We start from the raw sequence: 13,671 nt of genomic DNA on the forward strand, positions 1-13,671 counted from the left end.
TGGAGGGAGCTTAGTGTGGAAGAACAGGGAGTGGATGACATTGTGACATGGTGGGATTGTGTTGCAAAGGAAAGGATTAGAAAGTTTTATGTGAGAGAAGGAAAACGTATTAATAATTTAAAATATGGATTGGCTAACTATTTACAGGATAGGTTAAGAGGTTGCTATGGGCAAGGGGTGGTTGGGAATAATTTTCCTATGGATGAAATAGCTGAAATAAAGGGGAGGTTGAGGGTGTTGCGAAATGAAAGGTTTCAAGCTGTAAGGGTGCAGGCAGGGGCGACTAGCCGTCAGCATGTGTTTTGCGGCATCAAAAGCAAAGGCAGGTGGTGACAGCTATACCATGTTTAGAGGTAACGGAGATGGTTGGGAATTATAGAGCAGGGCAGGAGATACGAACCACGAAGGGGATGTGTGTGTATGCAGAGGCTTGGTACGAGAAGTACTGGAACAGTGAGGGGGGGGTGACGTGGCGTTGGACAAGGTGTGTACGTATGTGACGTGCAATTTAGGAAATAGTGATAGAAAGGCTTTAGGTGGGACTATTACGGCAGAGGAAATAGAGAATGCGTTAAGGGGAATGAGGAAGGGGAAAGCTCCCGGTATTGACGGTCTCCCGGTAGAATTTTATTTGCAACATTGGACGTTGATAAAGGAACTTATAGTTAGGTTATTTAATCGTATGAAGGAGAAGGGTAAGTTGGGGGAGAAGCAGGTAACAGCAGTTGTAGTGTTGGTCCCGAAGGTCAAGGGGCAGCCCACCCTTCGGGAGTACCGAGCCATATCACTGATGTGTGCAGACTATAAGGTGTTTGCAAAAATTTTAGGTAATAGGTTCAAATGTGTTGTGGGGAGGGTGGTGTCAAAATCTCAGTTTGGGTTGCCGGGAAGGTCGATGATTGAAGGGCATGGGATACTGAGAAGTTTTGTGGAAGCTAAGGGTGGGGGTGGAGGGGCAGCTTTGTTGGCTCTAGATTGGCAGGGAGCATATGATAGAGTGGAAAGGGGAGCTTTGCAGTTTATGCTTAGGAGACAGGGTTTTGGGGAGGAAATAGTAGAGTGGGTAAATACGTTGCACAAGGGGGCGAAAATGAGGATACAGATTAATGGGTGTATGGGGAGGGAAATTGCAATGGGTAGAGGCCTTAGACAGGGATGCCCCATGTCCCAAATATTGTTTGCATGTTTCCAGGACCCCTTTTATAGAATGGTAGACTGTAGCTTATGTACGCCATGTGAGGGAAGTGTGGGGGGTGGGAGGGCCTAGCCGGGTTTAATTGGATATGTTGACGACACCACCGTTCTCATTCGTGAAGGGATGTCAATGGGAGTGTTGGACGAGGTGGTGCAATTATTTGGAAGTGCCATGGGTATGCAGGTAAATAGTGCGAAGTCAAGGTGCATGGGGTTGGGTTCTTGGGTGGGGGGTGTGGGGGGGAGATGTAATGTTGTTAAAGAATTGGCGGTGTCTTTAAAGATTTGTGGTATTATTTATAAGGATGACATGGTTGCAGCGCAGGAGGAAAACTCGGATAGGTTATTGGAAAGGATCGTGGGGCGTCTAGGTGTTCTGAGACCCCAGCACATAACTCTGATACAGCGAGTGATAGTCGTGAACATTTTATTGTATAGTAAGGTTTGGCATGTTGCAGCTGTGTTCCCAATTACAGGGACAGCGATTGTGGGGATTCTAAGACGGGTGTACAAATTTTTGTGGGGTTCACGTTGTGATTGGTTACGGAGGGAAGTTGTAATGCTACCTGTAAGTCAGGGTGGGTTGGGGTTGATGGATTTGAGACGTAGGGCTAAATGTGTGTTTATTAAATGGGAAGTGTTGCATGCGGGTGTGAACGCGGGGCGTTTGGGAAGGATACACGACAGGCTGGGTATGTGGTATCGAGGAATGGAGTTGAAGGAATGTGAAATAGTTTTGAGTGCTGTGATGTTGGTTAGGGAACTGAGAAAGGTTCGTACAAGGGTTTTGTGTAGGTTACTTGTAGGTAGGTGCGTTGTCCCAGTTGAGGGTTTGTTCCCCATGTATGCGTGGAAGAGTATTTGGTTTAGATTTAGTAAAATGAAGTTAAACCCTCGGTCGCGTGAGTTGATGTTTCGTTTTCTGCATGGGATCCTTCCGTCTGGTGAGATATTACGAAACAGACAGGTTGTAGAGGGTGGAGGGTGTGGTATCTGTGGAGGGGATGAGACAGCGTTCCATGTAGTTTACTTTTGTGAAGGGCTAGAGGTTAGGTGCTGGTTAAGTAGGTTGGTACAAACCAACCTACTTAACCAGCAGGGTGGGGGCCGTGGGGTGTCGGTTTTGCGTGCTTTAAGTCTAGATATGGGTGGGTTAGACGAGGGTGTCATAAGAGCTTTAGATTATATCATGGTAGATTATATATATATGTCGTGGGTGATGAGGGGGAGAGGAGATAGCGAAGAGCGAAGGAAGGTTCTTGCGGTAACGTTCTATCGTATGAGGTGTCGTAACAGAGATTTGTATGGGAGGAGGTGGGATCAGGCTTTCTCAGAGGGGTATAGAATGCTAACGTTAGGGATTCTCGTAAATCTGTGATTGATAATGAGTGAGTGAAGGGGTTTTCATAGGTTGGAGGGAGTCAGGGGGTCACAGCGGGCTCGCCTTCTTTGGGGGGGGGGTCGTGAGAGTGTTGTGAATGTGGGTTTGGAATGGTTTCCTGGTTTTCATTGAGACTTTATGGCAGCCAAGTGTGGATGTAGAGCTCAAGGTCTCGTTATGTTAGATATAACACTTTTCAGAATGTAGGTATAATATAGTAGATTTTTTTATGTATTATTTTGATGTGTATCAGTCTTGTATAACATGATTCTTGAGAAATAAGTTATTTGCGACATGAAGTGTGTTTTAGTTTGTATTTATGTTACGTGCTGGGTTTTTGCATGATGAGATATACTTAGATACTGTTTTGTATTGTGCATACAGTGCATCTGATTAATGTGATTTTGTGAAAATTTTGTGTGTGTGTGTGTGTGTGTGTGTGTGTGTGGGTGTGTGTGTGTGGGTGTGTGTGTGCGGGTGTGGGTGTGTGTATATATATATATATATATATATATATATATATATATATATATATATATATATATATCCCTTTCTGTTGTATTGAGCCCTTGTCATGGGTCAGACGTTATGTAATACTTTATATATGTATGATTTGATTCTTTTTAAAGTTTATAATTAAGGTCTGTACCCTGATACCGGTTTAGTGTCAATGCTAAGTTCTTGATGTTAAGTTTTAGTCTGTATGGCATACAGACATCTAGACAGAATAGTGACGTAGTCCATTTGTGTCAGAGATTATGTATATGGGTTTATTGTAACAGTATTGCGCTTCAGTTATTGTGTTCCAAGCTGTATTCTTTTTCTGTATATTCGTATGTTGGTATATGTAAAGCTGTATTGTTAGGGATAAGTATGTAGATGTTCTAGTAAGATTATGATGTTAGGTTTTGTTTTTTTGATTAATGCGAAGGATGGGATTTAACTGATATAACTTCTCTGTATATTTTATGTTCTTGTGTATTGAGCCTTTGTCAGATGTCATAAGAACATAAGAACATAAGAAAGGAGGAACACTGCAGCAGGCCTGTTGGCCTATACTAGGCAGGTCCTTTACAATTCATCCCACTAACAAACATTTGATCTACCCAATTTTCAATACTACCCAAGAAATAAGCTCTGATGTGCAAGTCCAAGGTTAGGTTAGGTTAGGTTAGTAATCCCTTCCTTTCCTGTGGGCGAAACATTGTACACACAAGTGATTCCAAAGCTGTGGGCGAAACGTTGTACCTCAGTCCTTGGGTACAAGGTAATGCTGTAGGGAGAGGGCAAACAACCAGTAAAAAGCCAATACCGGGGCAGGAGAACATGGTCGAAGGGCCTCACTGTATCCACTGCAGGAGGGCGAAGTCGTCGAAGGTCCTCTAGTCAGCAACGCGTTTCTGTAGATTACGCTACGTCATCAGGCTGGTAGAAACTGCAGATCCCACTGGTACAATGTCTAAAAGACTGTCTCCCCAGCTTGCTATATATACGAACTGGCAGGTCACATGACTAAAAGCCGTCACCTGTCCTTCCACCAGTCACAAGTGAGTTATGGAGGTGAACTCCAAGGTATGCTAACCTGTGTCGAGGGCACCACAGGGACAATGAATTAGTCAAGCACATCTCAAAAGTGGGGCTTTAGGGTAGGTTAGGCAGTTAGGTGGAACACTGCAACAATCTGTATAATAGACCCAATGCAACCACCTACCTCCTCTCCCTCAGGCTTGCCTCTGGGAAATGGGTTAGGTTTTTTGTGGAAGTGCCAGACAGGTCAAGACCCTAGGGTAAGGGGCTAGTGGTTGCTCAGTCAGCTGTTTCAAGGTTAGGTTAGTAATCCCTTCCTTTCCTGTGGGCGAAACATTGTACACACAAGTGATTCCTTAGAACTTGGGTAGTACAAAGCTGTGGGCGAAACGTTGTACCTCAGTCCTTGGGTACAAGGTAATGCTGTAGGGAGAGGGCAAACAAGTGTTAAGAAAAACAACCAGTAAAAAGCCAATACCGGGGCAGGAGAACATGGTCGAAGGGCCTCACTGTATCCACTGCAGGAGGGCGAAGTCGTCGAAGGTCCTCTAGTCAGCAACGCGTTTCTGTAGATTACGCTACGTCATCAGGCTGGTAGAAACTGCAGATCCCACTGGTACAATGTCATGTTATATGTACAATTTATATATATGCAAGGTTTTGCATAAATGAATGTGTATATATGTCAATTCATGACCCTGTGACAGCATTTTTTGTAGCTATGTTCTTGCCGTAAGTTCTTGTTGTATGTTTAGCAGTAATATCTTGCGAGCATATAGGTGCAATCCGTTTGTCAGTTAATTTGATTGAGATCCATACTGTTTCTTTATTTTTATGTTAAACTGTATTGGTTTTAAATAAAATATATAAAAAATCACAAAGATCTTCATAATACACTAATGCTAACACTTACATCCAACTTACATCCAACTTACATCCAACTTACATCCAACTTACATCCAACTTACATCCAACTTACATCCAACTTACATCCAACTTACATCCAACTTACATCCAACTTACATCCAACTTACATCCAACTTACATCCAACTTACATCCAACTTACATCCAACTTACATCCAACTTACATCCAACTTACATCCAACTTACATCCAACTTACATCCAACTTACATCCAACTTACATCCAACTTACATCCAACTTACATCCAACTTACATCCAACTTACATCCAACTTACATTCAACTTACATCCAACTTACATCCAACTTACATTCAACTTACATCCAACTTACATCCAACTTACATCCAACTTACATCCAACTTACATCCAACTTACATCCAACTTACATCCAACTTACATTCAACTTACATCCAACTTACATCCAACTTACATTCAACTTACATCCAACTTACATTCAACTTACATCCAACTTACATCCAACTTACATCCAACTTACATTCAACTTACATCCAACTTACATCCAACTTACATCCAACTTACATCCAACTTACATTCAACGTACATCCAACTTACATCCAACTTACATCCAACTTACATCCAACTTACATCCAACTTACATCCAACTTACATCCAACTTACATCCAACTTACATCCAACTTACATCCAACTTACATCCAACACTTCTACAACCCCCACCCATCTCTCTACAAGTTTAAACCCTAGCCATTCTCACGTGGTTAAACACGATATCAGTATTAAACATTAAACAAGTTAACTTCATTGCCACTCACATGGTTAAACACATTATCAATATTAAACATTAAACTAGTTAACACCACTGCCTCGTGGTGTTAACTAGTTAACACCACGGCCACTCTCATGTGGTTAAACTCATTATCAATATTAAACATCAAACAAGTTAACACTACTGCCAATCTCACGTTGTTAAACACATTATCAATATTAAACATTAAACAAGTTAACATCATTGCCAATCTCACGTTGTTAAACACATTATCAATATTAAACATTAAACAAGTTAACATCATTGCCACTCTCACGTTGTTAAACACATTATCAATATTAAACATTAAACAAGTAAACATCATTGCCACTCTCACGTGGTTAAACACATTATCAATATTAAACATTAAACAAGTTAACATCATTGCCACTCTCACGTGGTTAAACACATTATCAATATTAAACATTAAACAAGTTAACATCATTGCCACTCTCACGTGGTTAAACACATTATCAATATTAAACATTAAACAAGTTAACATCATTGCCACTCTCACGTGGTTAAACACATTATCAATATTAAACATTAAACAAGTTAACATCATTGCCACTCTCACGTGGTTAAACACACTATCAGTATTAAACATGAAACGAGTTAACACCACTGCCACGTGGCTAAACACAATATCAATATTTAACGTTAAACAAGTTAATACTACGGCCACTATCACGTGGTTAAACACATCAACTAAATATTTAATTAAACATTAAAATATAACATATTTAATATGTTTGTAATACAAATTTTAACAAGTGTCGCTACTGGCTTTATAACTAAATAACACATAAAACAAACGGTAGCGGATATCTATATATAATAGTAGGTTGGGCAAAACTTATCTAATTTGAACAATATTAATAAGAACAGATACTAATATTCAGCAAACCATCAAAAATCAAACTAAAATCACCTACAAAAACGACATTATACATATACGCTGAGTTTCAACCATGAAAGAAGAAACAGTTTCCAACTAAGCAGACTTGAAAGGACAAATGAAAATACAATACAAAATACTCATCAAAATCCAAATAAGTGAAACTCTGTCAAAAATTAAAAACACAATCTAGACAATCTTCTATTTTACCTTCCTTACACTTTCTCGTACCTATTTTACCTTCCTTACACTTTCTCGTACCTATTTTACCTTCCTTACACTTTCTCGTACCTATTTTACCTTCCTTACACTTTCTCGTACCTATTTTACCTTCCTTACACTTTCTCGTACCTATTTTACCTTCCTTACACTTTCTCGTACCTATTTTACCTTCCTTACACTTTCTCGTACCTATTTTACCTTCCTTACACTTTCTCGTACCTATTTTACCTTCCTTACACTTTCTCGTACCTATTTTACCTTCCTTACACTTTCTCGTACCTATTTTACCTTCCTTACACTTTCTCGTACCTATTTTACCTTCCTTGCACTTTCTCGTACCTATTTTACCTTCCTTACACTTTCTCGTACCTATTTTACCTTCCTTACACTTTCTCGTACCTATTTTACCTTCCTTACACTTTCTCGTCCGGAAACACAACCTTACTCACGCTCTCACACTAAACATCACACGCAAAACACATACGAGAGACAAGTCCTTTTACGTTTTCACGTCGTACAAATGCCAGAAATCCGCAACACGGAAACAACGATAGGTATAAGGAAAACTACGCTCCCAACGATTCCCAAACAACAACTGATTCCTACACTTCGTTGGATACATTATTGCTATAATACCGTGTACCCTTTCAATCGTTCCCGCTGTCCAGAGTACCCAAGATATATGAATAAAATCTGATACTAATAACCCCAGTGCCCTTGCGACCTCATCCGGGACCCCCCCCTCTCCCAACATCTAAACTAAGGACACGTAAAGAAGACAACCCCCCCACCCCCACCCGCCCACCTAAAGAGACTACCGAGATAAGAGCGCACGGCTTCTAACTGCTCGCAAAAATAAATTGCATGAAAAACAGTTTCCTCAATCCCACAATCGCTACAAGACAGAATGTCGCATAACGAACGTGTACGCAAAAGGCAACCAGACGGCATGATGTTATGAAAGAATTTATACACCATTTCATGAACTACGGGTTGCAATGGAAGATCCACCACAGGGTTCCAAATATCAGCCCAAGCGTACAATGGAAACTGACTACAGACTGGTGCCACGTCAGTTTTCATAGCTGCCCGAACTAAAATACGCGATTTACACTCCAGCAGATTTGAAACTAAATGGAGTTTACCTGGAGAGAGTTCCGGGGGTCAACGCCCCCGCGGCCCGGTCTGTGACCAGGCCTCCTGGTGGATCAGAGCCTGATCAACCAGGCTGTTACTACTGGCTGCACGCAATCCAACGTACGAGCCACAGCCTGGCTGGGCAGGTACCCACTTTAGGTGCTTGTCCAGTGCCAGCTTGAAGACTGCCAGGGGTCTGTTGGTAATCCCCCTTATGTATGCTGCGAGGCAGTTGAACAGTCTCGGGCCCCTGACACTTATTGTATGGTCTCTTAACGTGCTAGTGCCACCCCTGCTTTTCATTGGGGGGATGTTGCATCGTCTTCCAAGTCTTTTGCTTTCGTTGTGAGTGATTTTCGTGTGCAAGTTCGGTACTAGTCCCTCTAGGATTTTCCAGGTGTATATAATCATGTATCTCTCCCGCCTGCATTCCAGGGAATACAGGTTCAGGAACTTTAAGCGCTCCCAGTAATTGAGGTGTCTTATCTCCGTTATGCGCACTCTGAAGGTTCTCTGTACAGAGAACCTGAAGAGTGTCATCATGGGCTTGGCATCCTTAGTTTTGAAGGCTCTCATTATCCATCCTGTCGTTTTTCTAGCAGCTGCAATTGATATAATGTTATGGTCCTTGAAGGTGAGATCCTCCAACATGATCACTTCCAGGTCTTTGACGTTTGTTTTTCGCTCTATTTTGTGGCCGGAATTTGTTTTGTACTCTGATGAAGTTTTGATTTCCTTGTGTCTACAATATCGGAGTAATTGAAATTTCTCATCGTTGAACTTCATATTGTTTTCTGCAGCCCACTGAAAGATTTGGTTGATGTCCGCCTGGAGCCTTGCAGTGTCTGCAATGGAAGACACTGTCATGCAGATTCGGGTGTCATCTGCAAAGGAAGACACGGTGCTGTGGCTGACATCCTTGTCTATGTCAGATATGAGGATGAGAAACAAGATGGGGGCGAGTACTGTGCCTTGTGGAACAGAGCTTTTCACCATAGCCACCTCGGACTTTACTCTGTTGACTACTACTCTTTGTGTTCTGTTTGTGAGGAAATTCTAGATCCATCTACCAACTTTTCCTGTTATTCCTTTAGCACGCATTTTGTGCGCTATTACGCCATTGTCACACTTGTCAAAGGCTTTTGCAAAGTCTGTATATATTGCATCTGCATTCTTTTTGTCTTCTAGTGCATCTAGGACCTTGTCGTAGTGATCCAATAGTTGAGACAGACATGAGCGACCTGCTATAAACTCATGTTGCCCTGGGTTGTGTAACTGATGGGTTTCTAGATTGGTGGCAATCTTGCTTCTTAGGACCCTTTCAAAGATTTTTATGATATGGGATGTTAGTGCTATCGGTCTGTAGTTCTTTGATATTGCAGTTCTTGATGAACACGGAGTTCCATGAGTCTGGCCCTGGGGCAGAGTGCATGGGCATGTCATTTATCGCCTGTTCGAAGTCATTTGGCATCAGGATAACATCGGATAGGCTTGTGTTAACCAAATTCTGTGGCTCTCTCATAAAAAATTCATTTTGATCTTCGACTCTCAGTCTGGTTAGCGGCTCGCTAAAAACTGAGTCATATTGGGACTTGAGTAGCTCACTCATTTCCTTGCTGTCATCTGTGTAGGACCCATTTTGTTTAAGTATGGGCCCAATACTGGACGTTGTTCTCGACTTTGATTTGGCATAGGAAAAGAAATACACTTTGGGTTTCTTTCGATTTCATTTATGGTTATAAGTTCTTCCCACGATTCCTGACTCCTATAAGATTCCTTTAGCTTAAGTTCGATGTTTACTATTTCTCTAGCCAGTGACTCCCTACGCATTTCAGATATATTGGCCTCTTTCAGCCGCTGTGTTATTCTTTTTCGTCGCCTGTAAAGGGAGCGCCTGTCTCTTTCTATTTTACGTCTACTCCTCCTTTTTCTTAAAGGAATAAGCCTTGAGCATACATCGAGTGCCACCGAGTTAATCTGTTCTAGGCATAAGTTGGGGTCTGTGTTGCTTAGTCTATCTTCCCAGCTTATATCGGTTAGGACTTGGTTTACTTGGTCCCACTTTATGTTCTTATTATTGAAGTTGAATTTGGTGAAGGCTCCCTCATGACTAATCTCATTATGTCGGTCTGGGGCTCTGCGCATACATGTCTGAACCTCGATTGTGTTGTGATCTGAGTATATTGTTTTTGATATGTGACATTTCTTATCAGATCATCATTGTTAGTGAAGATGAGGTCTACTGTATTCTCCAGTCTAGTAGGCTCTATTATTTGCTGGTTTAAATTGAATTTTGTGCAGATATTTAAAAGCTCGTGTGTGTGTGTGAGTTCTCATCAGAGCTGCCTCCTGGAGTTATCACTGCAACAACATTATTTGCTATATTCCTCCATTTTAGGTGCCTTAAGTTGAAATCTCCAAGGAGCAAGATGTTGGGGGCAGGAGCTTGCAGATTTTCCAGACAGTGGTCAATTTTTAACAGCTGTTTCTGGAATTGCTGGGACGTTGCATGCGGAGGCTTGTAGACTACCACAATGACTAGGTTTTGGTTCTCGACCTTTACTGCTAAAACTTCCACTACATCATTTGAGGCATTAAGCAGTTATGTGCAAACAAGTGACTCTGCGATATACAGGCTAACCCCCCTTTTGCCTGTTCACTCTGTCGCATCTGTATAGATGTAACCTGGGATCCATATTTCGTTGTCCAATGATCCTTCATGTGGGTCTTTGTGAAAGCCGCGAACATTGCATTTGCCTCTGCAAGCAGTCCACGGATGAAACGTATTTTGTTGTTCATTGTTGGTTTAGGCCCTGTATATTTGCAAAATAGAATGTCATCGGACTGGTGGTATTGGTGGTACTGGGGGGACTTTTTTTTCTGGCATTAGTATCTGTATCTGTTGGTTTGGAGTGGAGGCCATCGACTGTGGTTCCACTTCAGGAATTACTGGATTTGGTGGACGATTTCTGCCATTTCCTGCCAGTTTTTTTTTTCTTCCAGGCACTAAAAAACCTCTCCCACTTGAGTGGCTGTGGCTACCCAGGTTTTCCCATGGCCTGGATGTTTTGTATCTTTTTGTCCCCTTTAGATGGTGTGCCTGGCAATTTAAGTTACAGCACAGTCTTTCCTGTACTGAAGAGGTACACAGTTCAGGGTGAAAAAGCTTACAGGAAGGGAGTTTGCATTTTCCTGTTGTCATATGGGCACGGCATTTTCTAGAGTGGTCAAAGTTGCACGTCCCATCTGTTTTTCCAGATTTCTCATGCCTGCAGATACCAAGTGCATAGTATGTGCACAGGTTTGGTTTCCGTTTGTCTTGGGTTTCTGTGACTGTATTCCCTGTTGGTGCATGTTTACGTGTGTCTTTCCTATCCTCACTAGCACTAACAATTGGGCTCTCACCAGTTTTTTGGTAATGTATCCTCACTAATGCTAGTGGAGTCTCCTTGTTCCCTATCTCCTGTGGTATTACTAGTTTGTAATATTGGTTTTATCTTGTCTTTGACTACACTTGTTTCCTCACTACAGCTCCTGTCTCCCTCGGGGTCATTTATATGCATCCCCTCCTGCGTACATTTACTGACTACCTGGACAGCATCTCCATCCTCACCATTACTGTCTCCCAGGACAGCACCTCCAGCTTCACCATTACTGTCTCCCAGGACAGCACCTCCAGCTTCACCATTACTGTCTACCAGGACAGCACTATCAGCCCCACATTTACTGACTACCAGGGCAGCACCTCCAGCCTTACAGTTCTGACTACATGGCCAGCACCAACGGCGATACCATCCAGCCCAGACTTTTTATGTTCCCATCTGTTATAGAATGCTTCCAGATTTTCTATGAAAGCAGCTTTGATGTTATCCTCTTTTAATACCAATTTTAGTCAACAGATTGATCTCATTTGGACATACCCAAAAACACTTCCCTGATTTAATACTGCTTGTAGCTAGTTCTTGGATATCTGCACAAGGGGCATGACACCAATTTTCACAAAAATGGCAATTTATCCATGTGGAAGCCCGTTTGTTTGATTAACTGCAGACTACACAGAGCTTCATAATGATTTGAATGGTTGATTTACTGTAATTCTACTAGTAACCTCTTGAATACTCTATTAATAACCTCCTTAAAGTGCAGCTCTAGCTATTTGTATTTCTATTTCTATCTGTACTTGCATATTAGGACAGCTTACCGGTGTACGTTCCTGTTTTAAGAACATGCAACATATTAATGCTTATATGTCGATCATGCCCCTTGATACACTCGCATAGGTACTTATACGTTTCACTAACTGGATTACCTGACACTCGTAGGTATTGCACATATGTATGCTTAACAAAAAGAGCAAGCATTGAAGACATGGAAATCTAATAATCCCAAACCCCCCTTGTGAACACTTAAACTAAGCATGCTATGGGGTAACCAGCAACAACAACTTCCCCAGATAAGCCGAAAAACACGCACTAATAAACGTGTCTCATCTGCGCGCTACATGCCACACTTTAGCATATAAGATGGAATTAGTAACTATCTCCCACTGATGGAGAGTTAACCCATGCAACCGCATCATACCGACACGTCGGATAACACTATCAACCACCTTCTAAGAATTGAGCACACATCCTTCATTTCTACTAGCTGCATGAATTATCCCGCATATTTTCAATGATTCATGCACAACCCACGCGACTCTCCATGGAAATTTGACCTCGTTGCAATGGCCCTAAAAGTAAGAGTCCAAACTTATCCTTATTACATATCATGCCCGTCGCCTCACTAAAAGTGGTCACAATTCGATCTACAGCTGAAAAACTACAGGTATCTGTAAGCATGGTCTGGTGGTTAAAGCTCCCGCTTCACGAGATGGAACAACATCAGTTGACGTCGCTGCGACACTGTCATCAGCAACACTCATCTCCATACAGGGCAATGCTGCACACGGTGAGTCAGGTGTAGTGACAGGTATATCGAGGGAAGGCTGTTGAGATGTTGGTTGTGGACTGACACCCTCACCTACCATGGACTCGGGGGCTTGTTTAGGAGCATCTGAAGGCACACGTTGATCACCTTGTTGACGAGAATGCCGATGATCACATTGATATGCCATGTGTCCATATGTGTCACATAACCGACACGTCTTCCTTTGCCCCGAGTAATACACATATACCTGAGTATGGTAGACGTCAAGGAGAAAAAAAGACAGGATGGGCATTTTGATGGACATTTTCACAGAGGCCAAGCCCATGATGACACTCATCAGGTCACTTGTTCTATCTAGGCTGGAATATTGCTGCACTCTAACAGCACCTTTCAAGGCAGGTGAAATTGCCGACCTAGAAAATGTACAGAGAACTTTCACGGCGCGCATAACGGAGATAAAACACCTCAATTACTGAGAGCGCTTGAGGTTTCTGAACCTGTATTCCTTGGAACGCAGGAGGGAGAGATACATGATTATATACACCTGGAAAATCCTAGAGGGACTAGTACCAAACTTGCACACGAAAATCACTCACTACGAAAGCAAAAGACTTGGCAGACGATGCACCATCCCCCCAATGAAAAGCAGGGGTGTCACTAGCACGTTAAGAGACCA

At 42.1% G+C, this 13,671-nt stretch overlaps 1 long non-coding RNA gene across 1 annotated transcript; it reads left to right on the forward strand.

Moving 5' to 3' along the window:
• The first annotated feature begins 3,575 nt into the window (after positions 1-3,575).
• Positions 3,576-4,579, forward strand: LOC138851079 (uncharacterized). The gene is made up of 2 exons (XR_011390965.1): positions 3,576-3,740; positions 4,400-4,579. It is a non-coding gene; the product is annotated as an uncharacterized lncRNA (long non-coding RNA).
• Positions 4,580-13,671: the final 9,092 nt, after the last annotated feature.

This window comes from Cherax quadricarinatus, chromosome 99, assembly GCF_038502225.1.
Source record: "Cherax quadricarinatus isolate ZL_2023a chromosome 99, ASM3850222v1, whole genome shotgun sequence".
In the NCBI taxonomy this organism is placed as follows: Eukaryota; Metazoa; Arthropoda; class Malacostraca; order Decapoda; family Parastacidae; genus Cherax; species Cherax quadricarinatus.